Here is a 26,560-nt window from a genome sequence, read left to right as displayed (position 1 = left end):
CAAATGTCTTGTTATACACAGTTCTGACTTCAAATTTAAGTATAATAAAACATAAGATTGACAACTAATTAGTCAAATGTGAGAAAAATAAATTGTCCTTTGTTTTTCTTTTCCTTTTTAGACAGTTCTTAGTTTTTCATTCACTAATTACTATTCCAATTTGTAATATTTCACTCTTTCTGTAATGACTGTCATAATTCCATTTAATTTTTGGTTCCATTGTTCTACTTTTATTGACATGTAAAGGCATGTGATCTACATATATTGATGATTATAAGGCACTAATTAAAAGGTCAAATATCAGAGGATATATAGTCATATCAAAAAATTTTAAAAGTTAGAAAGTCAGTGCTTCACAGATTATCCTGAATAACAAAAACAAAAACAGAATCCCCAAAGAATATACAAATTTTGAATTTTTCACAATTATCAATAAAACCTGTAGCAGTGTGTATGTCAACCAATGCCACAAAACTTTTAGACTAACTCTCCTTATCTGCCAGGATCTAAGGTATTCCTGGGCCTAGCAGGATACATCCAATCTGCAGTGGAATTTAGTGCCTCATGGCTTAAAACTGCCCTAGAAGTAAGATCTAGCAAAAGGAACACCTGAGTAGTCACACCAGTTAAAACACTGAGTGACTATGAGCTACTAGTGACAGGTCTTTAGGACTACTGTACATATTTTTGGACAAAGTTAAGTCAGCTGGCAAGAGACCAAAACTGTCCCATTACTTTGGTCATAATACATTAAAATAGGTAGATATGTCTACAAACTTTCCTAGGGCTTAAGGGCAGCCACAGAAGTTATTCTGAAACCAGAAGTATTAATTTATCTCAATCCAATGTAATGGATTTAGAGCTAAATCAGGGCAGTTTAATTCAAATAAAAATGTATTGAGTTCCTTCCTAAAGCAAAGCATAGTGCTAAGTTAAAGAAGGTCAAAACAACAGTAGGCAATATAACGTCCTTGACTTCAAAATGTTTATTGTAGTGGGGATTTGGGCAAGAGACGAAAGAATTCTAAAACAAAGCAAAACCTTACATTTGTTTCAAGAGTCGCCACACAATTAGCATGAAGGATTAAAGGAGGAGGAGTCCATATTTATGGTATATCATGAATTTAACATAATTTAGACTCAGGAAAAAAAAAAAGAAGAAGACAAAAGACCACAGAGTAGAAGTTCAAATATACTGAAATTTGGAGAAACCAGAAGTTCAACTTAATTAGAGAGAATAAGAGTGGAAAAAGTGAGAAAGTTGCTTGGCCCTTGTGAAGATTTTGAATGAAGTCTGAAAGCCATGTACCAAGTTCATTAGTATTCAATAATAAAGATTTTTAATTGGTCAGTTTTAGCTTGTTTTGTTTAGGGCAAATAGTAGAGGCAGAAAGACCACTGGGAAACTATTTCACTATTCTCAGCAAATCATAATAAAAATATGTTAGAACAGCCAGAAGAAAGGAAGATAACAGAGGTAAGAGGCCTTAAAGAGATGCATTGTACTAGACTCAGCAAATAACTGGATATGGGAAATGGAAGAGGAAGACACCAAAGATCATCCCAAGCGAATTCAGTGAATAATGGAGGATAGAGGTGAAACAGAGAGCTGAAGAAGGCATGTGGAGAGTTAAGACTAGAAGAAGATAGAGTACAGAAAACATGACTGTACATATGATGAAAGGCTTACAAAGGTTAAGAGACAGACTGGAGACAGAAAAGTTGGAAAGAGAGAAACTAAAATATAATATGTGATGGGAATACTATCAATACAAAAATGGAATGAAACAAAATCTCACAATCAACTAGCATTTCTTTCTACCTCTTGCTAAAGCACCACAAGCCATAAACTATGGCTACAGATAAAGGTAGCGCCCAGCCCCCTTAATGGGAATCATACGCAATCATCCGCTTCCTTTTTTCCCTCTCTCTTTACATTCTGAATGCCAGCCCACAGTACATGAATGGCAGAACCAATCCCTCCATTCAGCCATATTCATTTTCCCGTGGTAAGATTTTTAAACTGAAAATGGAAGTTTTCAATGGAAGCACAGAATAAAAAGCTAATCTCTACAGCATCTCCTGAACGTGACACCCAGACTGTATTATGGTCATGAATGATCTTTTCACAACTTAACAAAGATGTGTTTTCTCAGCCCAGCCACTGTTTTTGTGACATCTTGAGACTGCATGTCACAAGAATATTCCTTGGTAAATTCCAATCATTTTCTAACAGCTGTGTGCTCTAAAAATTATTTTCAAAGGTTAGTAACTAAAGGAGAAGTTTTCACTTAGGTCTGATAAACATTACATTTTAGCAAAGATATATTTTAAATGTACATATTACTTATTGTGGTTCATCCTGCATAAATCTTTCTTCAAACTAAATTATACTTATTAGGCTTTAGATAAGTGCATGACACAGTCACATATGATTATTCTAGGCCTATAAATACTGGAAGGGGAAAGAGAAAGAGACAGACATAGAACCAAAACTTGGCAGAAAGCAGCAATCTATTCTGACAGATGTGACCTTATCAAGTTTATAAGTGTCATCATTGTCATTTATATGTTCTGTGAAAGGGATGGTCTGTTATTGTAGGATGTTGCTTCTGTTTATTAATTGGAAAAGATTTTGATAGATGACTAGAAAAGATACTTTGTAGAAATTGGGAATTAATATACATGTGCTTACATACATGTATGCGCGTACACACACACACTCACACACCCCCTCTACAAGAGTACACATTGAATCTTGAAATCCAAGGGCTCAACTGCCATTTGGTCTACTTGAATACAAGTTGAGGGCATGTAATTATCAGAATATAATTCTAACTTGAAGAAACTGTTTACACAAATGTTAAACACAAACTTTTATATTTTTGCAAATGCCTTTTACACTAGCTTTTTATCTGAATCAAATATTAGTAGAAAGATAAATATATATTTGTTCTTCTGATCTAAAGTAGCAATCTTGCTTTTTCTGAATTACTTACTTTAATTCAATATTAAATATTGAATCAAATATTTAATATTGAATTTAAATTATTTAATTAATAATTATCAAATAATTATTAAAGTATATATTAAATAATTATATATAAGATTATATAATTATTAAATAATAATTTGATAATCATTTAAATATTAAATATTGAATTGCATATTTAATAAATGCTGATGCATGGAAACTATTTTCCCAAGGCTTTACAATACATTTTGTATATCCAATGATAAAGTTAATTCAATATATGCATTTACTCAAAAATATAATTATTACATAGAATTTATAATTCTGTGGAAAAAGTACTCAAAGTCACTCCTACTATGTATTATTTTTATCTTAAAAGTATTTCAATTTTACAGATCATACATTAGGAAGATAAGTATTTTCATTTGCTGGGAAGCAGAAGTTCTGCTAGAGTCCACAATTGTAACAGTATATCTGTTTTGTTTCCATAACATCAAAATCATTAACATGCATATATCTAGCGAAGGTACTTGGGGATATTATATGATATGCATCAAGTGGTCTTGTCCCAGGTTTACTTATGGGACCCTTGTTATTTGTCAGATACTCTTCTGGGTAATGTAGGATACATTTGTGGACAAAATAATTAAAAATTTCTGTCTTCATTTGAAGATGATAAAATCTCAAGGCAGAGGTAGATGATAGAAAAGCATTAGGGATTAAATATGGTTGGAGAGGAGCTTGGGGTTTCCGATTTAAAGAGAGTGGTCAGGTCTGAGACCAACCTTGAGAAGGTTATTACTGGGCAAAGACTTGAAGGTAATGAAAGAGATGGAAGAAATCGCCAGTGCAAAATTTCTACAATAGAAACATGCCTGGCATATTCAAGGGACATTAAGAGTGATTAAAGGAGAATGAGGGAATGAGAAAAGAGTGAGAGAGGAAGACAGAGAGAACGGGGTACCAGATCCTATGGGATTTTGTAGGTCATTGTAGTCTAAGTGGAAAGGGAAGCTCTGCAGTTTTAGAATAGGGTGGAAAGATTTTCACTTACATTTTAGAAGGATCACTTTGGCTGCTGTCTGGAGAAGTGTGCTGAAGCAAGAAGGGTCATAAGAAGGCAGTAACTTGGCCTGAAGCAGTGGCTCATGCCTGTAATCCCAGCACCGTGGGGAACTGAAGAGGGTGGATCACCTGAGGTCAGGAGTTCAACATCAGCCTGGCCAACATGATGAAACCCCATCTCTACCAAAAAATACAAGAATTAGCTGAATGTGATGGCAGTTGCCTGTGGTCCCAGCTACTCAGAAGCTGAGGTGGGAGAATAGCTTGAACCTGGGTGCAGTGAGCCAGGATTGCACCATTACACTCCAGCCTGGGCAACAGAGGCTAAAAAATAAAAATAAAAGGCAGTTAATCGGTCAAAAGAGGTTAGAATTAGCAGAGGTTATAAGGGTGAGTTTGTGGACCTATTTTAATGAAAACTGCTGATAAAGTGATGGGAAGTGTTGAAGAAATGAAGGTTTTAAGGATGATGTCAACACTTTTGTCCTTGCACCTTGGAAAGATGTGGTTGCCACTTCCATTGGGAAAAATTGCTTTCAGTAATTACATGACAGAAACTAGTTTAATACATAGGAAAATGATTCTTATTGGAGGCTATTTATTAAAAATCTATTGATTCAGGTTCAACTAATTCAGAATATTTAATGGCCCACCAGAGTAAGGCTCTCCGAAGACTTCCTTTGTATCATCAATAAAACTAAGATTTGCAAAGAATATTAATACTGCTTATAAATTTCAGGAAGAATGAAACATAAAAACCTGGGAAAAAATAATTTTTTCTGTTTTTTAGAAGTATTCCTTTTAACAGGAAGATTTTATATGAATAGAAAGCATTAAAGAAAGGCTCTGTGAAACCTGAGCTTGGCAACATTTATTTTTATGTAGCTGTGAACAGCTGCTTTGCCTGAGTCAACCATGAAGCTAAGCTGCTTCTCACAAAGTATAACACATACGTGGCCTGAGCAAATTATTGAAAAATGTTCAGTGGCTCCAGTAATCAAAGTCATGTAAGTTTAATAAATTATAAGACTTCATCTGGCATCCATCAAATTAGCCAGTTTGAATTGTTTAAAACAATGTCTGATTTTCAGTTTCAAGAAAAACCAAGTGCATACATTTGTCTTCGCTCTCAGCCAAAATCCCACTGAAATGATTGTTGAGATGTATATATAGGAATATATAATGGTAATAACTACAAATATATACCATATCTCCCTCTTATGTCTAGTAACTAATGTGTAACTTAGCCAGGTCATTGGAATATATTAGTTGGAATAATATTTATTCATAGGTAACAGATTTATCATTTTTATGGAAAAAATTAAGTTGATACTTCACCCTTTCTCTGCTTTCCATTGTATCACTCCACTCAAGAAAAAAGGGAAAGAAAAGGAAATAAAACATAAAAAGTAAATTCTGGGACTGTGTCAGAATTTAAAAGACATCATTTTTTAACATATCCATGTATGATTATTTTATTAATTTCAGGTTAATAAGTAGAGATGTTAAAAGGTAAATCTTTGGCACTCATGAACCTATATCAGTCCACATGTTTTTCCAAAGTTATCTATTATGTACAGATATGAAGGCTACATATTATCTGTTCCCAAAGGAAATTATTGTCTAAGAAAGAAAATAAACATCAAAAGACAAATCTAACATTAAGCCCCATAATTAGGGTTTAGAAATCTACAGAAAGAGCACTTGTGTCTTAAAATACATATAATCTGAAAAGGCATAAATTATTAGACATTTTCCATAATCATAATCATATTAGGTTTGAAAATAATGTGTTACTTTTCATTTTAAAATGAATTTATTGTTTAAATTGCAAAAGCAAAACACACTCATGTTAACAGAGGCATTAAAGACTAAGAAATAAATGTATTCCTCAAATACCCCATCCTCTTCCACTTATTACACTCCTCCTCCCAGAGGAAGAATTATCTCAGACTGTTTCTGTACAGTCATAAAATAATAATAGTTGTGACATTTATGAAATGTTAGCTCTAAGCAGAACACTTGACCATTTGCTTCAAATGGATTATCTCATTGATGCTCTTAACTACCTTGTGAGATACACAACATTAACACCTCTATTTTTGCAGGAAAAGAACTGATACTTAGAGAAGCTCACTAATTTGTTCAAGAGCATAAAGTTAGCAACTGGTGAAACAAATATTTAAACCAAAGTAGAATGGCTCAAATCTTACATCTCCACACCATAATATAACTGCTAACATATGTATTAAGTTATATATAGAAACTACATTAAGAAGACACCTTTAAACATATATGACTTTTGTAACATAGATGAGATCCATTATATATAGTTTGCTCTGACTTGTAAGGATTAGAGACGTGCTAAGAAAGTTTCAAGCATGGCACATGACATACTTGCCATTAGTCTCTCTTTTAACTAAACACAACGAAGCATTTGATGTGAAGCTATTTCTGTTTACCACAGCACCTGTCACATACTAGGTGCTCAATATATATTTCTTTCAGCTTCGTTTTAATTTTTAGAGTCATCAATTTAGGTTTTAAAAGAAACATTTTTTTCTTCTCACATCTATGGCTTATAGTAATTGATTTTGTTTGTATACATTTCCTTTAAAAAAAAAATACAGGGTCTCATATTCTGAGTTTTATCCTTGACGCCAACTTATCACAAAAACTATATGGTAGAGAACTTAATGATAACACCAGGAAATAAGAATGGATGGTACCATGGTGATACAACTTTGATACATATTTTTTAGCAACAAAAAATAATAATAATGAAAGCAAGAGATTGAATGTGTATATGGTCTGTCAGGCTTAATTTTTTTAAAAAAGAAGTAGATGAAGAAAAGCTTAAAAAATTGGAAATGAACCAAATTGTTACTTAAAATACAGAGATGATTTTTATTTCTTGATATACAAAAATATGAAAAATTTTTTATGCATATATATTTTGATACAGAGTCTTGCTCTGTCATCTAGCCTGGAGTACAGTGGGGTAATTTTGGCTCACTGCAACCTCCACCTCTTGGGTTCAAGTGATTCTCCCACTTCAGCCTCCTGAGTAGCTGGGACTACAGGCATGCGCCACCTCACCTGGCTAATTTTTGTATTTTTAGTAGAGATGGAGTTTAGCCACATTGGCCATGGCTGGTCTCAAACTCCTGACCTCGGTTGACCCATTTGCCTTGGCCTTCCAAAATTCTGGGATTACAGGTGTAAGTTACCATGCCCAGCCTAAAAAAATTGTAAAATTTTGAAAATAAAATAACCATTACTTGTTGAGCATGCTATTATATTTCATCCTTTTCCAAACAAATTTTGGTAAAAATACTGTTTTACATAGGATAGTTTATTTAAAATAAACTAAGGTAAAACTGATCTGATCAAAGCTACAAAGATGGCTGAGGAGATTTATAATAAGAACGCACTTGCCCTCTTGATTCATTTCTAATGAAACCCAAAGAAGCTTCTGGAAGACAGCACTTCTATTTTCAGGAAGTAACTTTAAATACTTTAAATAGTAACCACTACTAGAACTTGTGAGCTATTAGATATCTAATAAATTTCCTGTCAGTATCCAGTGATTTATGTTTATCTGCATATATCATGGGGAATTCAGTTTGTCTCAAAGTGTGGTCCACAGACAACCTACAACATCCTATAGCAGAATCACCTGCAGTGGTTGTTTAAAAGTGTCATTTCCTGGGCAGATGCAGAATATGTCAAGTGTGATATGAGAATTTGCATTTTTAATAAGCATTCCACTTGAAGCTTATGTTCCTGAAATTTTTAGAACCATTGACTCAGATTTTACAGTGGAATTATGTTTCTAGAAGCATCAAAATGCATTGGAAAAATATGTTTAAAAATTCAGCCAACATTTTTCTAATTTTTAATGCAAAAATAATATAAATATGATTTTCGCCAGGAATCTTCCTTTGTGAATGAATGACTTCAGTTGGATGCCTTTGTGTATGGATATAAAAGGGCGTTAATATACATTTTGATGCAACATGTCACAACTCCTCATGTCTGGATAACTTTGCCAGCAATAACAAGTATGGCCTTCCTTTAAGAAATTAAATGTTAGATTTTTCACACTTAGTTTTGGTTTCCATAACAGGCATCTTCCTTGCACGGGGCAAATTATCAAGTATTCACTGGTTTGTGTTTTTCTCTATGATGAGAAATTGCAGTTTTGCCTTTCTTACTATAGAATGTGTTAAATCAAGTCCAATTTTTTTTTTAAGAAACAGTATACAAAATGAATTTGGACTAAGTCTATACGCAGGAAAGAAGCCCAAATTGAATCAGAACTGAAATTATACTTTGATTTGGTTAAATCCCTCTCCCCAGAAAAAGTGTTCCCCAAATGGTTGGAAATAATGCTTCCAAATTAAATAGGAAATAAAAAAGTTTTGGAATTTTGGTATGTGGGTCCCCTGCAGGTTTGAGAGAAGGGCAGGTGCCCTACATTAAATTATAATATTAATTGAGCCTACACCAAACAATATGCTAGATGATACAAACCACATCTAGTAGACAAGGGATGGTCTCTGTTCTCTAGGAATGAACAGGCTGTAAGTGGAGGGAGGGCATGACACAGCTTAGAAGGTGAGAAATGCTATAAAGGAGACATGAATAAAATTTTGAGGATCTCAGGGAAAAGCAAGATTATTTCTGAACAAAAAAATTATGAAAGTTTTCAAAGAAGCTGACATTTATTTTCAGCCATTCGAAAAGAGAAAGAGAGCTTCAAGTATAGAGTTTTAACCACATATTGTATCTTCTTTAACATTTTTTATTGTGTTGTAGTCTCCTTGGTAGAGCAAAAGTGCCAGCAAACAGAAAACTGTTACATTTTATAACCAAAACCAATAACAAAAAATCCCCAAATCAGGAAAATAAATTCTACTATTGTATTACCCAATTCTGGGGCCTCTTTTCATATAGCTATTACCAGTAAGTAGGAGAGGTGAAATAAAGTGGACGTATCAACATCTAGAGTTTTACCCTGTCTGGGGGAGACACTATAAGGCCTAAGAAAATAAACAGGCTCCTATGGTCAGTAAAATTAGTATCATAGACAAATATAACCATTCTCCTAATACAGAATCTTCTCCTGAAGGCCACCCAGAACTTACCCAAAGGCATGGCTAATTAGATCATGGGCTGCTCCTTTCTGATTAGTGTTTATATACATAGTTAACTATATGTATACAATATGCATAGCTAAAATATTATACATAAACCTGTATATATGTGTGTGTGTGTATATGTGTATATACATATACACATATATGTATATATACACCTGTAAAAGACCCTATGACCTGAGAGTGTTTGTGCAACTCAGCTTAAATTGTATTAGCTCCATTATTTGGTCAAATTCCAACTGTGTTCCTGGCCCATCAAACTCCCTGGTAATATAAATGTAAGCATTCTCATCTCCTCCTTCTTATGTTGTCTTCTTTTCTACAGTGTCTTTCTAACCTATACACCATCTCCTTAGTTTGTCGTTTTTATTTTCCAGTCGCCTATTGATATAATAAAGCTAAGTAACAAATAGCCATAACACTTGAGTCGCATATAATGATATGCATTTATTTAGCTCATGAATCTGTGGGTCAAATGGGTGTTGACTGATATGGGCTGGGTTCAGCTGAGTAGTTCTGCAGATTTTGGCTAAATTTGTTCATGCATCTTTTATCCTTCTCTTGGAACCAACACCAAACAATATGCTAGATGATACAAACTACATCATCTAGCTTGGAACCAACAGGCTAACCAGGGCACGCATTGTTCATGGAATGGCAAAAGTACATGGAAGTACTTGCTAGGCTTCTTAAGGCTGAAGCTTAAAACTCTCAGAGTGGCACTTTTATCTCATTCTGTTACAAAATGCAAATTACAAGGCCAAACCCACATTCAAGAGGCAAGGCCATATATACTACCACCTTAGTGGGAAAAGCTGTAAAATCAGATTGCAAAGTGCACAGAAACACCCCACACATGAATTAAGCATTTAACTTGTATGCATTCTTAACACCACTGCTTACTGCTAACCTAATACTTGTCACAACAGGATGTGGTGATCCAATTTGTTGTTTGTTTCTCCACAAAAGATGATGATTTTCTTCAGGGTAAGAACCCTTGCTATATTCATCATTATGATAACTCCAGAAACTCAAATAATGTATGACATGTAGACACTAACATTTTATGATAGACAGGAGCGAGGAAGAGGAAGAAGCAGAGAGAAAAGAAGATAGACCATCTCAAGTGCAAGATGGAAGTGATGTTAAGCTATTACCCTAAAGATACAATAGGATTCTATTTTCGAAATTTTTAAGCCTGGTATCACTTTATCTTGCAACTTTCCAAAAGTATCAGAAAATCAGTTATTAATAATATAAGAAGTGACCAGAAATGAACAAAACATATACTGAAGGTTTTTGTCTTAATTTTCTTCTTGAAACATGGATTAAAATATTCTGTCACTCTGAAAATCTATTCCCAATGGTGAAAGGAGTTATAGCAGTAGTCACTGGCAGCATTAATAGGTATGTGATCTGGCAAAGAAGAGACACCTTATCACTTGGCACGTATAAGAAATTACATATTTTTAAGAGTCACTAATATACTTTGATGTATTCAAAGGTCAGGATTTATGGAAAGAGTAGGACACTTAGTATTAAAAAATGTGGATTTTTTTTACAAGTCCTACCATTTGGGTAAGTTTCTTAAAATCAGATCTCCTTCAGGCTCCACCAAACTTCATCTGGTTCTATATGGACAGACTTTACTACTAATAATGGTAAGTTGTTTGTATTTGTAGGGTATTTTTTAACCCAAAGAAATCAAATTATATGATAGCAGTAGCAATCGCTAGATAATTAATACCTAAGTTTTGAGTACTAACAGTGTGCTTGGCAAAGTGCTAAGAGATTTACATACATTATTTTTAATCTTTAAAATAACCTATTGAGGAAACATCGTTTGTCCATTTTTACTGAAAAGGAAACAGAGGCTTAGAGAAATTGAGACATACTTAAACCAAAGAAATGCCAAAGCCAGAATTTAAACACAGTTCACTATGATTCTAAAGTTTTTTTGATTTCATAACTTGATTATTGAGAATAATTCTACAATCAGTGAACATGGGAAAGCAGATATCTCTTGGAGATCCTGATTTCAATTCACTTTAATATATACCCAAAAGTGAGATGACTGGATCATATGGTAATTCTATTTTAACTCTTTGAGGAATTTCCATACTGTTTTTCCATAGTGGCTATACCAATTCACATTTCCCAACAGCATGCAAGGGAAATGTGAATTGGTATAGCCACTATGCATCCTTGCCAAAATTAGCTGTCCTTTGACTTTTTGATAGTAGCTATCCTAACAACTGTGAGGTGACATCTCTTGTGATTTTGAGTTGCATATCCCTGATGACTAGTGATGTTAAGCACCTTTCATATATCTGTTGACAGTTTTTTTGTCTTTTTAAGAGAAATACCTATTCAGAGTCTTTATTTTTTAATCTGATCTTTTTTTTTTCTATTGAATTGTAGGGGTTCTTTATACATTGTCTATATTAAACCTTTATCAAATGAATGGCTTGAAAATGTTTTCTCCCATTTTATGAGTTGCATTTTCATTTTGTGGTTGATTCCTTTGTGGTGCACAGGCTTTTTAGTTTGATATAATCCTACATACCTATTTTTACTTTTGTTGTCTGTGCTTTTGGCATCACATCCAAGAATTGTTGCGAGGTCAATGTCAAGCAGTTTTTTACACACCAGCATAGGCAGTAGAGTGAGATCTCTAAAAACAAACCCAAAAGAAAAGGAAAAAAAGTTAAAGACTCATAGAAGCAGAAAGCAGACTGGTGTTTGCTAGAAGCTGGTGGGGAGTGGAAATAAATAGGTATTAGTCAAAGGGTACAAAGTTTTGGTTATTCCAGATGAGTAAGTACTAGAGAGCTACTAGACAGCATAGTGTGTTTATGATTAACAGTGTATCACATAATCAAAGTTTTCCTAAGAGGGTAGATCCTGTGTTCTTATTGGAAAAAAATGATAGTAAATGGGGGAGGAAACTTTTGCAGCTGATAGACTGTGGTAATAGTTTCAGGAATGTATCCTTATCTCCAACCTCATCAAGTTGTATACATTAAATATGTACAGCTTTTTGTATGTCAATCACAACTCAATAAAGTGGATTGGAAGAATAATTATAAAGTCTGTGAATTTTCTTGATAAAACCTGATTATATTCTGCATTTTAAAGCATTATTACTTATTTAGAAAATAACCACCTCATTAAAACCAGTAGAATGAAGCCTTGAAGTTTCATGCAATATGAAAGGTTCCAACTTGTTTCCTGACCAACAATCTGTGTATATGAAGCTCACATATAGTTTATGATAGTCAAACAAAGTAATAACTGCTTCCAGGCCTAGGATTTAAAGTCAGATGTAGAAAATGTAATAGAAAGTCAAAGTGCACTGACAATCCAAACTTACATATTAGACTAACTTCAAATAGTATCTAGAATCTCACGTTTTCTATGCATTTATTTTTAAAGCTCTAGTTATGTTTATTAGGAAAACAAGGAACGAACGATTACAATAAAGCAGATCTGGAGAATATTATTTCATTTTAAATTGCAGAAAAAGAATCAAATCGTTCATGACTGTCATTTATATCCAGTTTTGAGTTCCCAGATATAAAAGACTTCTTTTTCATCCTCTTTCACAGTCTCTCCCCTTCCCTCCTTCTTTCCTGTTTTATTTCCTTTTGGGAGAGTAAATAAGAGCAATTGTTTGATTTTTTAAAATGTTCATTTATTAGCCAGACAACATTTTAACAACATTTATGAAGTTTTAAATAAATGGCAAAAATAATCACACACAATCCATTTTTCCCCATCCGTATTAAAGATGAGGAGAAAATGAGATAACACAGGTAGACTGAAATAAACACTAAATAATTATCTCTGTAACCAATTTTTAAAATGCACAGAAAGGACAGTGCAACTGAATGAATATGTGTTATCAACACATTTAAAAGGCATTTAAAAATGAACTGTGATCTTTAGCCGCTATTGCTTCAGAATTGCAAATAACGAGATTAGAAACCTAGGGCACTGAATAGCATTAAATTAGGATAAAGAGAAAGATTGGCACTATGTTTTTGTTTGTTTTTATTTGAATCAGGGCTGCTCTAGCAAGCATTTAATTTGTGTAAATAAACACATTGGATTAAAAATAGGATTAATTACCAAGTAATCAATGGTATTACAAATACCTTAGCTCAATATTCAGGAATCTACACATGAAATCCAAGTTGAAAAGGACCCAGATGGTGACTAAATAAGGGTCACTTTGCTACATAGTGACAGAGCCCTCATTAGGCACTATTAAGACAAGACAAAGAAGAAATCTAAAAAGTAGCAATAAGTAAATGATTTCTTGATACGTGTTAACCTCAACCCTAAATACAACTTTCAACTGCACATATTATTAAGCAAAAATTATTTATATTTTGCCCACAAAAATAAAGTGTGGATGCAGCAAAATAGGACTTTATGTCTGACAATCTGACATACCTCTTTAATATCATTACTCTCTTGGAAATTTGTTATCATCTTCCATTGAATTAGCACCCCTTCATAAGTGGTTATCTTCTGCAAATTTGATGGTTGAAGTATGTCTTCCTTTATACAAGATGCTATCATGGATACTGCATGCAATGAATCTCTGACCCAAGCATGTAGTATTGTTGTGTGTCATGCTATTGCTCCTGGTTGCCTGATCTATTAAAACTTCCTATAACTGCTACCTTTATGCTGACTATTAAAGAGGAGTGTAGTAAGCATTATTCTTCTTGAATATGAAGTTAGAACCTGAATACAAAACAATTCTTAACTGGGTATGTTAAGAATACCCAGTTATGAGTGGTGATTCAGCTAGCAGTGTGGTAGTCATGTAGCCACTGGTAGCAGTGGTAAGAGTAGTCATCTCTTCGTTGACATTCTCAAAAGAAACAAAAACAAAACAAAAAAAAGCAGCACCCTGTCTGTCTTCCACAGTTATCCTCTCACCCCTATCTCCCACCCCAAAAAGGCAAGGGAAGTTAGGAAACTGAAGTTGTCACACATACTTAGGCCCCTTCACCACAAAAGGGTCTTTCTGCACTACTTGGACAATGGAGAATGGGTGTTCTGTGCCTTCAGTCATCAAGACATATCTCACATAATCTCTGCAAAGTCTCTTCGAAAACCAGGGAAGATACAGAGCCTCAAGGCTCACCGTCACATCAGACAGATGCGAAATATAACTACCAGCCTCCTGAAATAAGTTCATCAGCTCAGAAAAGAACAAACAAGACTTGACAACATTCTTGTCAAGAGAATTGATAGGAAAGGCCAGGGCTTTGCCACATGAGTACACACTGATTGTTGCTCAGGGCTTAGAGAATGATGAGCAAGTCGAGGTTGCTTGCTAGGAATGTTAGCCAGGAACATTCAGACAAAGAAAAGGGTGATTAGAGAACAGCTGTGCACTCTTAGGTGGCTTTGTACCTGAGAACAAACTTAACTTTTTCTCTCTGATTTTTTGAAGCAGATCTAAAAGGAAGAAAAAGAAGAAAAAAAAAAAAATAAAGAGGAGAAACCTGTACATTTTTTTCCTTCATTTGTGATAATGTTTCAATGCCAAAGATAAAATGTGATGAAAATGCCAAAGAAAAGAACTGTGGAATCTATAGCATTCATTGTGTTTATATAGAGATTATGCTTCTGGTTGTTAACAGCCTCCAGAAGGTAAGCAAGTGCTGTATCTACGCATTTAAAATAGAGGAGAGCAGGCACAGTTCCCATTTTTCAGTATAGCAAAATGATTTGGGGGCTGAATATAACTTCCTTTTCCATATAATACAAACTTTAAGAAGAAGTTACTCTGTAACTCAGAGTTCCTTTATTTTTTTTTCTCTTTCCTTTCAAAAAAGTGTTCATAACAAAAAGCCACAGGCAAGTAGTTTTTCTATTTCACTGTAAAATTTCAACCCGACACTATGATGCAATTAGGATCTTAGAAAGGATTAGCAGAGATATATTCTGCTCTTGCCTTTATATGCTCTAATTATGATCACAAGTTACCCCCGACTTTTATGCCTTCCCCCACCCCCACTGCACACACCGAAACACACACACATATGCATTATTTCAGGCTAGGCTATGAGTTTAGGCTCAATGCACTCAGAACAAAATATAATATGCTCCATTTCTCAGGGCTGCAAATAAATCAAGTAAAGAAACACAGAGGAAATGCAGATATGAATAAATTATTTTAAATGACTCCATTTACAATATTTCCAATATTATTACATCAAGAATGTACCAACTGTATTAGTTAAATGAATTATGGCACAGTCATGCAATGGGCTACTATTGAGGCCATTAATAATCGTGTCTTAGAAGAATATATAATGACTTTCAAAGATGTTCATGATATATTGTTGGCAAAATAAAGCAGACTACAAAACAGCATTTACAGTTTATTCCCAATTGTGGAACTACAAAATACAATTGTTTTACTGTTATTCTCATATGCATCTAATAGCAAAGAGAAAAATCTAACCTAAAGTTCTAGAAGGCATATGTTTTTGAAAAAAGATTGCAAGAAAGATATCCACAAAAGCATTGTGTTTTTTCTTTGGGTGATAGAAACTTTTTCTAGTAAATTTATGTTAGTAAACTGTGTAAGTAAGCAGGTCAACAATGAAAAACTATAAATTCAGTTTGGCTAAATTTTTCCAAAATCGAAGTTTGAAGATTTTTCTTAAATAACCTTGCAACGGATAATCAATTATTGAACATTTTTCAAGTTAAGCTATGTTTCCATTAATAGAAATTTCTTGTTATAAATCTGCCTTCAATGGTAAAGTGATAAAATACAAAACCTAGCCAAAGTCCTATTAGTCATCATCAATATAATTGTTAAAAATAGATACTCAAAATGCAGAACCTTTCTTAATTTGGGCCAATAAAACAAGAAAATATGAGGCAAAATAAAAATGAGTAAAAAATTTATCTCCCTTTGACCTATTCTTCAAGTTTCTCCTCTGTGTATATTTTAAGTGAAACTAATTTCAAAATTACATGAAATACAACATGCAAATCATTTATGTTTCATAATGTTTCTGCCTTCACCTTCTTTTATAGGTAGGTTGAATTATCACTCACTGTGCTTTCCAATGAAGGTAATTGTATACCCTGGAAAAACTAGAAATAATTAACATAGCTGGAGAGGAAGATTATCTGACACCAAGTTCTCTACTTTTTTTTCCTTTGGTAAACTTGATTCTGGATTTAAGTCAGTACTGATGCTTATTTGGCATTCAGTGGGCACCAGAAGCCAATGATTTGATGATGACAAGCCATCAAAACTGCAAAAATAATTACAGCTGCCATATATTGAGCCTTTACCCTGGGGTCTTTATTATGCATACAGATATACACACATATATGTATCAATGTGTGTGTCTGTGTGTGTGTGTGTGTGTGCATATAATTTTCAGAATTCTGAGGTATTTTTATCCCAGAGTAAGGTTTAAAGAAATAAAAACATGAAACTGAGGCTTATACCAACTTACCAAAGATAAACCAACAACCTATCGGCAGAAACTGAATCAAGTACAGGTTTGTCACAATTTGTGCACTAAATGTTGATTTTATACTTCATTTCTGACTATCGTTTTAAAAACAGAGATCTTGTCAGTCTCTGTTTATTTCTCTAAAGTGTTCAAGTTCAATTAATGTGTCTCCCTTAATGTGAAGATGAAGTTACACAAAAGATGTGATTGGATATACATTCAAATTACAATAAATACACCTAAAACTGCAAATAAGCTTGAGAGTGACCATAATGATCATTGATTAATTTTGCTAGTGCTAATCCATCACAACTAGGTTCAAAGTAAGCACAACAGTCCTGTCTTGGAAATGGAATACATGTCACAAAAAAAAAGTACTAAATGAAGACTTAAAATTAATTGTTTAAATTGCAGATCTCTAGGAACATTTGCATGTAAGGTCAATGAAATATTTTCGCATTTGTTTATGCTTTGGAAGGAAGTGACAGAGAAAAAACAAACGAAGATGATATATGGGGAAAAAAAAGATAATAGGCAGATCCCATATATTATTGTTTCCCTGAGCTCACAGTATCCAGTTCATTAATTTAAAGTTTCTGAGACATGATCAGTTTGGGTTTTTTTAAATTCAGGTTGTCAAAAGTGAAAAATAAATCAATGTTGATGTAACAAAACAAGTCAGAAAATGAGAAAAAAATGACATCTTTCAAGATCAACTGTTCCGCAGAGTACAGAACAAGCTGGCAGTCTGCAGAAGATCATACATTAAGCAGCATAAGCACTAAGGAAAAAAAAAAAAACACCTGACATTCAATGCATATCCAAGTTAGGAGGCAAAGAAATCAGTACTCCCTGGGGACTGATATGTTGTGATATCTCTGTATGTAGAAATTTCCTAACCACATCCAAGGTCTTATATTATTGTGTCTACCACAGTAAACATTTTGTATTTCTCTTGCAATAGAATCCACAGCCATAACAAGTCACATAGAAGAGTATGAATAAAAATTTGAGATATCCAGAAAAGCTGAAAGTGCAATTCACTTTCATCCATTTATGGATGATTTGCAAAACCATTCAATAGTGGTTTTTTTGAAAAGGGAAAAATGCTTAGAAACTAGATAAAACTTAAGAAAAATGACTACATATAAGATTTTACTCAAAAGACCATCGTTTATTTCATTCCCACTATACATATCTTCTTTGCATTTATTCAGGGCTTTTTTTTTTTTGGCTTATTCAACAAATCTGTACCAATCATCTACTGTGTATTAAAAATTTTAGTAGGCATTAAAGCATTACAGATGCAATGATAAACTAAGATTTTTACCTAAAGCCCTCAGACAAGTAAAATGTTGATTCAAAATGTTGATTAATCTTGAAAGACAAATGTATCTCAGAAATCTGGGGCCAAAAGCTACCGAATGAGAGTTAAAGATAAATAAAAAGCATGAGATAGGAAGCAGAGAACTTTGGAACTGGAGGAAAAGAAAGAGAATAAGAAATGAGAAACAGAACTATTTACAGGAGGATCCTAGAACAGATGGAATTGATTAAGAAAAAAATCAGGCATTGGAAAGTAAAGCAGGGACAGAACAGACATCACTGGGAGATAAAGAACACAGACATAAGAATGAAACAAAAGAGAAAGAGGGTAAGTGAAAGAGACATAATGATGTATTAACAGAGATATGGTAAATATAGCAGAAGAAATGAGGTAGAAAGAATATTAAATAAATAAAAATTGAAGAAAAGGAAATATTGATTGGGCATAAGACATTTTGAAACAAAAAACTTCCTACCAAAATGTTAAACCAGCAAGATTATCAGCTCCAATTCCCAAGTTAAACTATAGAGTATTATAAAGGAAAACCCAAGTCAGGAATAAAATAATAAGGAGCTTTGTGAGGTACATGAGGTAAGTTCAAATAAGGGTAGTTGTTTAATTGGTTTATCTGAAATAGTGGCTCTAGGCTGGAACAAAGGCAGCCTGGCATAGCTATGGGAAGATAAAATAGAGGTTGCTGACATTCTTTCTTGCTTCTACTCTACCACTGTCTTTGGATAAGTAGTACTTGTTCCTACAACAGCAATTCAGATCTACAGTGCAAATATCAGCAGGAGAAGGAAAAGCTGGCTTAGGGTAGTACCCTTGCCATTCTGTCTCATCATATCTCAGTGCTAGAAATTCCAAGCTAAAAAATATTTCCTTCGAATTCTGCTCCTACTTGATGGGCTAGGGATTGAGCTCTCCCCTGAGAAGTTGTTCTACTGGCTAAGGCGTGCAGAAGGTGGTTTCCCAAGGCCAGGCTCCCTTGTATGGCTTATTTGACACCCCTCCTCTGAAGTTCCTCTGGCCCTGATTTTGACACATTGCCTGCCAGAGTGGACAATGAGCCCAGGAGAAAACGGGATCAGAGATCTAAAAGCTAAGCCTTTTGAGAAAAAAACTATTTTGAAATAAAAAATACGAACTGTGTTAAAGATTCCATCAAAGGCTGAAATTAGAACAGGTACATCAGAATTCGAAACGAGCTCACTAAGTGTACCAAAACTAATAAAAGATTATATTAAATTAGGAAACAAAAAAGAACAATGAAATTTGTTTTTAAGAGAATCAGGTGGAAGTACTTTGTATGAAAAAATTGTTAAAATGAGAAATACAACAGACATGAAAAGGTATTAATAGTAAAATACCACGGATGAGAAACAAATTAGAAATTTGAAGATAAAATTGTAGAACTCTCCAAGAAAGAAAAAGGTAAAGGAAAAAGAAATACAACATAGAAATGAAGTTAAAAGATAAAAAATACAGAACAAAAGTATAGGTTTCCAGAAGATAGGAGTTCCAGAAAGCAAATATATAAAAGTCAAGAGAAGAAAATATTTGGAAAATAAAATTCCTGTGGTTAAAATATGAAAAGCAGACGTAATAGGCCTATACAGTACCAGAGCATTAAAAATTGCATAACTAGAATTTTTAAAATTGACTATTAATGACAAATATGGAGTTACCTTAATAATTTCAAGAATGAAAGAGCAGACCATATACATAGAAATCAGAATACTGGATAAGAGAAAACAATAGGGGGGATATTTTCTTGAAAATAAATAACTTTGAACCAAAAATTTTATATCTGACCAAACTATTACTCAAATAGGAGATACAGATTTAAAAACATTCTCAGACATAAAAAGCTTCAAAATTTTGCCACATAAAGGCCCATAAGTAAACAGTCTTGGATATTTAAGAAGAAAAATAGTATAATAAATACCACAGGAAATGTGTGAGGTAAAACTGAATAAACACCTAGGTGATGTTTGTTGTAATTTTTTAAAAGTTGCTAATACCAAGGGAAAGAAAAACAGATAAGATAGTCATAAAACCCCCAAAGTAAGTAATTATCAGCACAATGGGGTACAAAAAAAGACCAAGAAATATGAGAGTTTTCTAAAATTCTTGTCTCACTACTGGGAAGTTATAAATCTTAACTTTTATTGAAAAGAAAAAGAGTTAAATAAAGTGGGCTACTTCCTCTAAAAGTTGACTAGATATGGCAAATAGATGCTCCCATTGAGAACCACCAGAGAACTTGGAGAAAATATATTTTTTAAATGTCTTAAAAGATATTGCAGAGCTCAAAAGGCAGTTAGCCAATATAGGGCCAAGACTCAGGAGGAGAAGAAAACACAGAAAGGTGAATTGTGCATCTGACACCATTTTTGGCCTGGGAAGCCTCTACCCACTGGGGAGGAGGGTCTGGGAGACTGTGAGGCCAGAGAGCCCTCAATAATGTGGCGCCCAGAAGACTAGAGACTATACAGTCCAAGGCCCACCAATAAAGGTGGGATGACTAATCAATCCCATGATTTGGATTTGCAACCAAGAGAATTTAAGAAAGTTCTAAAAGAACCTAGAAAAGTCTAAGAACGAACTGAAAAGGATTGGACCACCAAAGGACCAAAGCTCAGATAATAGTCATTTCAATTCTTATGTGAAATAAGGTAATTCCTACTTTCAAACAGGGCTCATTGCTAGTTCTTGTTGTTTCTGGCCAAAAACAAACTTAAAATTCTCTGATGAAAGACAAAACTAACCTAGGCTTCAAAATCTCTTCACAATTTTTTATATGCAATATCCAGTAAACAATATAGATTATCAAATGTGTTGTTAGAGCTCAACATGATCATAAAACAAGGGGAACGACTGAAAATAGAAAACCATAAGAAGGGATGCTATAGAGTTATTAGACACAGACTCATTAAAAGAATAAATCTAAAAAACATATAGTCAGTGTAAGGCATTGCTAATGATAATATAATAATAAATTTGTGATTAAAAGATGTAGATAACCAAGGACAATCCAAGAGGAAGAGAAACTTGCAACAGGGCAACGTTGTGGCATCCTCAAGTCCTAATATTTCTGAGAAAACATAAAAGTAAAAGCGTATATTAAGTTTTAATAAAGCCTCTAAGTATGCAAGCTGTAAGGTAATTATTAAAAAAGTAAAACGAGTAATAATTATGAAGATAATTAAGAACAATTGGAAAAATGAAAATAATCAGCCCAAAGGAAAACATGAAGAGAGAAAAGATACCAAAACAGAGGTGAAACAAATAGGAAGGTAACAAGATGACAGATGTAAAAACATCATCTATCTATTTCACTGGTAATCACATTATTTGTAAACAGACTAAATGCTCCAAACAAAAGGCTAGGATTCTCTTACAGGATTTAAATTAAAAAAAGGAGTGTAACAATTTCTGCTTACAGAAGAAATATTTAAAATGTCAAACATGGAAATTGAAAAGAAACCTCAATATACCACACAACTATTAGTCAATAGAAAGTTGGTAGATTTACATATTACATATATTCAGTTGTGAATTTTTTTATTTATATGATCTAAAGAAATTCTATAACTTTTAAGTCTTTGAAATTAAGACTTGCTTTGTTGCTTCATGTACAATCTATTTCTAAAATGCTCCCACTGAACCAAAACAAAACCTTTCACTTTATGGTTACTTGATCAGTGCTTTATATATACAACTATGTAAACTTCGATAATTACTATTTTTAAGATTTCTTTATTTATATGGTCTGTGAAATTTGTTTTTATTCATATGATCTGAAGAGACCTCAGCATCCCAAGGAGCTAGGATTACAGGTCCTTTTAATTCAATATTTTCCTTTCAATTAAACAACTCAGGATTTATATCCACAGGTTTCAAAAGTTTTTTTGAAAACTTATTAGAAATGTTTACAATTTATACTGTATATTCATGAATGGAATATTAGACAGATATTAATATTGTGGGTTCTAATTAACATAGGAAACGTTTCATAATGGGTAGTGAATGTAACAAATGTGTGTGTGGGTATTTGTAATAAAGTAAGAAATGGAGGTACAACAAAAAATGTCTACAATTATTATGTCTACAAAGTACACTTTTTCTTCATATTGTTCTGCATTTTTTACTCCGGAAGTATTAAATTATTATATTACATATAAAATATAGTTACATATTAATGTACTACTTATTTTTTATTATATATTATGTATACATTTGTTACTAATTTATGTTAATATATAATTTATACATTATATATACATTATATATGTGCATATATTATATATAATATATATGTATATCTCCCTTACTCAGTATGAAGATTTATTGGTATTCAAGAGCTCTAAATCCACCAAATCTTTCTAAATCGGCAACACTGTTAGTTTTAAATGTTGTCCTTTTCACCAACAAGCATAGAATTAATTACGTTGTGGAGAATAGCCACTGTATTATTCTGTTATCGCACTGCTATAAAGAACTACCTGAGACTGGGTAATTTATAAAAACGCAAGGTTTAATTGACTCACAATTCCTCAGACTGTACAGGAATCATGGTTGGGGATGCCTCAGGAAACTTGTAGTCATGGCAGAAGGGTGAAGGGGAAGCAGGCACCTTCTTCACATGGCAGAGCAGGAGGAATAGAGAGAAGTGGGGACGGCTACACACTTTTAAACAACCAGATCTCATGAGAACTCACTCACTACCACAAGAACAGCAAAGGGAAAATCAGCCTCCATGATCCAGTCACGTCCTACCAGGTTCTTTCGCACACACTGGGGATTACAATTCAACATGCGATTTGTGTGGAGACACAGAGCCAAATCATATCAGCCACAATTCACATACACTTGAAACATTGCAAAGACATCCTGTATGCTCATCACAGTGCAGCCTGATATCCTTTTCAATAAACTGACTCAAGATTTATATCCAGTGGTTTATAAAGATCAAAAACATTGCTTCTCCCAGAAAAATTCCTCGTAAAAAAAAAAAAACGGGCATTTACTGCAAAGCCTTCTTCCTCAGTGGCACTGAAAATGAGGCCTTATGCAACAAATCTCAATCAGCAGCCTCAGCAAGGAGAAGCAACCTTGGAACCACAGCAGGTACATCTGAGATTCTCACAAGATTTAATTGCATTCCAAACTCATTAGAAAAATGGAAGCACATACAGAGTTACGAGAAAATATCCTGTACAGAAGAAAGTGAATTCTTTCTATTCTATAGAATCATCAGAATAAATTACTTTGGTTCATAATGCCTAAAATATAAAATAACCAAATAATTATTTCCACTTTATTATTGAAACTATGTTCAGGTATGTATTTTCATTCTTGGAAGTAAAAAGCCATATCCAAAGGATTATTCATTATTAATTTTACAACTTTCTTGAAATAAACCTCACAAATATCTACAGAGCTCAAAATCAACATTACAAACTTTTGTTCCCCTACAGTCTGTGTACAAAGCTTGACAGTTCTTCAACTTCCAAATTTGCAGAACCAGCACTTCAAAATGAGAGGTAATAAACCCACCAGGGACCCTCCAAGGAAAGCCCATTCCTCACCTAAAGCAAAGGCAATAAAAGTATCATGGTGACCCTAAGAGCATACACTCCAGTCAAGACAAATGTTTTTTCTCATAGTACTAAACTGAAGAGCCCAAGTACCTATTTACAATTTAAAAATTAATAAGAAATGAAGCAACTATCCAAATAAGCTCAGCAAAAATTAGGCTTGTATTTTCTTTAGCCTATATTTTCCAGATCGCCATGTCATTCATTCACCTATTGTGGTGATAGGGCTAGATTTAAAACCCAATTTAGAAAGGATACATTAATATAGAATAAACAGACATACCAATAAAACATAATTATGGAAATACATAAAGTATCTTTAGAAAGGATATTTTACACAAACACTGGGGAGGAGACAAGCATTCGGAAAACAGTAAACTTGAATTCCTACATTATAAAATATAACAAATAGATCTTAAAAATCTAATTTTAAAACATGTAAAGTATTAAAGGAACATTCAGACCATTCATTTTATAAATCTGAAGTGAAGAAAGCCTGTCTAAGCTTGACACCAAACATTTAATGATAAAAGTTTGATTGGTTTGACTACACAAAAAATATTCTCTAGAACAAAATCTTTATCCTAAAGATTAAATCTAATTAGTAAATTAGCTAATTATTTTGTTAGAAATATTTTTTTACCAAATATTTGACATGACTCAATATATATATATATGTACATATATCACTGCTTTAAAAATATCTACATAAGAAAATCAAAGAAATAATAAAGGTTGAAAATGTAATGAATTGTGAATAAAGTCACAAAATCATACCAACAGATACTAACTTAATATGGACTAGGTACACTCCTTTGTCATAAGTTTTCTTCTATTTAAACATTCACACCTGAATTGTATTTCATACTCTAAATTATGTACTATGATTTAGAATCTGTACTATGATTTAACAGAACTTACACTTGCAAGACGTCCAAGATGACACATACCTAAAACACTTATGTCTACATCCTTATGAGAAATTTAGTTTTGGTCAATATGGTAGCACCCTTTTAAAACATGTTTCATATGGGTTTCAATCTATAATGGATTATTTCTAAGCTAATATCCACAGGGGGAGGGTGAGAGAATTTATGATACTCTTAGAGAAAAACATGAATATTTTCAATCATATAGGGTTGAGTAAAAGAAATTGTTATGATAGATCAGAATAATTTTAACACATATTTCAATTGCGAATAACTGGACAATTCTAAAGTACTTAAACGTTTCCCATAAGTTCTATGTATTTGGTTTTGCTTAATGTGTTTTTTCATTATGAAGTAATATAAACAGATTATATAAAAATAGGGAAAATAAGGAGAAATTATATGTAATTCCACCACACAAACAAACCAACGAACCAATGTTTATTTATGTGGCATGTTTTGTTTAGGTGGCATGATATACAAAGAACATTTTATTTATTTTCTTCCAACATTTTTAAAATTTGTATTTGCTTGGGTCTAAGAATTTTAACACCTACTCTACAATCGTGTTTATAATTTCCTCTATGAGAAAAAGGATTTTCTAAGCTAGTACCAGCTCTATCAGAGTGATCAACAATTCTAAATCAGAAAACGTCCAAGGTAATGAGATTTTACCATATCATAGAGAAAATCTTGGGCAACCAAAGTGTAATACCTTTGCATAGGAAATGTCTCATAGGATGACGTCTCATAGGATATGCGTGACCCATGACATTGGGGTTAAAATAGTTAACAAAAAATGTAATTAAAGCCTCCTATTAAATGGCTGTTTTATTCTTTTGCATCTTAGCACTATAGTATTTGTAACTATTGTTTAAAGAAACATTTCTTATCAGGCAGCTTCACAGATTAGCAACTTATCCAGGGCCAATCCAAAAAGTAATTCTTATGTTTTAGATTCAGTTTCTACTTTTCCTGTTTGCCTATTTTTAGGTGGCATGATATACAAAGAATGTAAACCTTTTTAAAATGTGTGTAGGCCGAAAAATCAAAGGTAATTATCTACAAGTATTCTGAAACTTTTGGGCACTTAAACAGAATTCAGTCATCTGCGTATGAGTGCTGCACATAACTAGTAGTGACATTTTACAAATGCAACATGGTCCAAATGTTATAAAAACTGATCGTAAGGCTGTGTTAGTAAAATATTCAACTTGGTGTGAGAGAAATATGTTTTTTTCCCACATAAAAAGATAGTTATAGTTCTCCAGTACATGAGGAACTCTATGTAATTTCTGACTGAGTAGGAAAATGCATATTTTTAATAAAATTGCTACTGTTTTCCACCCTTCCATCTTAATTTCACATGCACATACACATAGAAATTATATAAATTGAATTAATTTGTATCTATGTTTTCTGGAAGTTTGACTCTCCCCCAAATTTTACATTATTAATGTCACAGTGTTGTCAACAAATTAGATAATTTTTTTCTATTAAGAATAAAGTAACTCAGTCTAAAACTTGCTGTCTTAGCTTAAAGACATCAAACCTGATTGATTTGAAAACTCAATCAAGTGAACATACAAAAGCTGAATTATAACACCAAGGCAGGTATACTTATACTATAACCAATAATGCAAATCAAAGATGTCCTAATGAACATCTTTTATTCATTTTTCTAATCACTGTGTATCAGACTACACAGAGAAGCCCTGACAGATACTGTAATTACATTTCACAAGGAGTCATCAAGACAAAGACATGGTACAGTGTGGCAATAGCTTCACAGTAGTTAATAACCCTGGTTCCACCTCTGACTATCTGTACAAACGATCTAGAACTAGGTTTCTCAACTTTAGGGCTGTGAGTCTGAAAAGATGACACAGATTCAAGAACTACTCAAACAAAACCAAAAAATAAAAAAATATTAAGTGCATCAAGGGTTCTGAAAAATGAAAAGCCCTGTGACTTCAAATGCTTTCTGGATAAGAT

The sequence above is a fragment of the Sapajus apella genome, unplaced genomic scaffold (assembly GCF_009761245.1).
Source record: "Sapajus apella isolate SASKATOON/1434 unplaced genomic scaffold, GSC_monkey_1.0 scaffold42, whole genome shotgun sequence".
In the NCBI taxonomy this organism is placed as follows: domain Eukaryota; kingdom Metazoa; phylum Chordata; class Mammalia; order Primates; family Cebidae; genus Sapajus; species Sapajus apella.
This window is presented reverse-complemented; position numbering follows the sequence as displayed.